This window comes from Montipora foliosa, chromosome 3 (genome assembly GCF_036669935.1).
Source record: "Montipora foliosa isolate CH-2021 chromosome 3, ASM3666993v2, whole genome shotgun sequence".
Classification (NCBI taxonomy): Eukaryota; Metazoa; Cnidaria; class Anthozoa; order Scleractinia; family Acroporidae; genus Montipora; species Montipora foliosa.
The window spans coordinates 55,168,513-55,171,012 of NC_090871.1; the positions used below are offsets into that span (position 1 = coordinate 55,168,513).

General features: G+C 39.7%; 1 protein-coding gene across 6 annotated transcripts in view; it reads right to left on the reverse strand.

Annotated features, from left to right (window-relative positions):
• Positions 1-2,500, reverse strand: part of LOC137997681 (protein NLRC3-like) — a 102,694-nt gene that overhangs the window by 92,143 nt on the left and 8,051 nt on the right. The window lies entirely within an intron of this gene.

The window sequence follows — 2,500 nt, forward strand, 5'->3', positions numbered from 1 at the left end:
ATCATAACTTACTAAAGTAACTTACTTCAAGCTCTGATCAGTCTCCTCTGTGTCTTTTAAGTTTAATTTATCACTCTGCCCACGGATCATTTATTTAACAAATAAAGAAGCCTTGACTGTGCTCTGTTCTGTTGTAAAGCACGCAGGAAACGGCTAGAGCACGAAAGAAGTGTAGGGGGAAACACGAGCCGATAGGCGAGTGTTTCTCCCTACTTCTTGAGTGCTCTAGCCGCTTCCTAAGTGCTTTACAACAGAACAGAGCACAGTCAAGGCTTCTTTATTTGTTTTATGATAAAAAACAAGTAATTTTCTTCAAAAATTCTACTTTATTTTCAAAGCGCGCGCTGCTTGTGGCGAACTGAGATGTCGTCAGCACAGTGCTTTATACTCTGATAAAGCACGCTACTTTGGACCAATCAGCGCGCTTGTAAGAATGTTTAAGATTATTTGATTGGTTAATGAAACAAAGGCTTGTCAAAACATCAATCAACTGGAAAATCACACAAAATTAGAATTTATGGAAAAACAAGTGCCTCAATGTTCGGTTTCAGTCCGTAAAAAACAGCAAAAAAGAGGATCTAAATGATTAAGTTCAGTGAAAACCGGCCGAATTGTTGCCTATGAAAACCTGCACGTTTCCGACATGACAACTGGAAAACAAACTCTTCATTGCTTGCGGCTGGAATCTGAAAACCTGTTGGGAATTTTGTAAATGAAGAACTCCAGCGTGAGGACTTTCTGAGCTTGAAAGAACTGCTGGACCGGGCGACGGTTGAGGTCTTCCATCCAAAGCACTTGACAGAATATCTGAGCAAGCCTTTAACTGACAGCTTCAATAATACCCAAGGTAAAATTCGGAAATTCATCTGCCATTTCTGCGAATGATGGCGTGGGCTTTCGTTTGTTCCGTGCTTTGTACTCTCATAAAGCACGCTGTTTAAACCAATGAGAGCGCGCGTTATATAGAAACTTTATTATAAATAATTATGTACCTGCAAAATGAGGGATACAAACAAAAATGATTCTCTAAAAGCATCTATGCTCACAAGTTTGGTAAATTCCCTCAGTGTAGTTAAATGTTTCTTGCATTTACCACATTTTTGTCTTGTTGGGTTGAGGGTAGTACTTGTATGGGAAGTTTGTTTTCCCTACTAATACCTTTCATATTACGGTAGGCTGCCATCCACTTTGGTTGGAAAACTGTTACTGAATTACATTAAATTTAAAAGAATTAAGTTTTCCCTGATATTCCACCCCTTGCTTCAAACTGTCTCTTTTATTATTTAAATTCTCTCATAATACTGTGCTTTCATCCTCCATGATGAAGATCTAAATGGACCTTATTATCAATACATGCCCCCAAATGACAAACTGCCCTCTGTAAAACGCACCTTCTTGCGGGCCAAAAGGAAATGTGCGGGCTGAAAATACATTTTCCGCCCTGATAGTGATTGGCTGCAGAGATGTCAAACAACTTCGCTCAGCCAATGAGATCCTGAGGATACCATTTCAATGCCAGAGTTGGCATGAATTTTCGTGGATGAGTTTGCACTTGCTCACTTTGCAGCTCTGCAGTGAACGTTTGAGGTTAGGATTTAGACAACCAGCAACTGGATGAAATTGAGCAAAAAGCTCAAGCGAAAACACCAACTGAGTGGGGAGTAAAAAAAGTTCAAGAAATGGTGCAAGAAAGGAAAAAATTACAGTGGATCTCAAATCCAGTAAGTCCAACGGAAAAGTTCTTTGCTGAAGTGAACAGCTGAGAAAGGCCAAGCATTAACTCCAAGTGCATTGACTGGAATTAGGGCAGCCATTCATTGCCATCTAACCTGTGCTCCACTCAGCTGAAACACAAACATTTTGCAAGACAGCGAATTCATATCCCTCAACAAAATGTTTGAAGCGAAGGCCAAGCTATTTACAAAAGAAAACAATGCGAAACCAAAACACAAATCATCTGTTCAGTCAGGAGTCAGGTACGATTTGGCCTTGTGTATTGATAATAATGATAATCAAATGACTTTTGTCGGGCATATAGTTTATTTGTGTCCCATGTAGCATCATTTGCACCCTCGCTCTGCTCGTGCGCAAATGATGCTACTCGGGCCAAAAATAAACTATATGCCCTCCAAAAGTCATGTGATGGTCCTATTCTTTACTTATCTCAGACGTTTAAGCCATCCTTCATGCAGGAAAGATCTGAGACACATACTGATTGACAGACTAATATTATTGTGTTCAAAGCAGTCAAGATGTGTGGAAATGAGTTTGATCAAACCACCTCTTACATGTACATGTAGTTTCAGACATTAAATGCAGCTCAGTCATCTTTTGATGTCATTCAATAGAACTTGAAAGAGGTTGAAAGCAGTTCAACTAATGGTGATGTTTTTGAGACCTACAGTCTCAGACAAAATAGTTGAAACACTTTACAATACCTTGCCCTCCCACAATGTTGTTTTGGCAAACGGGCTCAGAAACTCGGGTTGAAACAGTATTG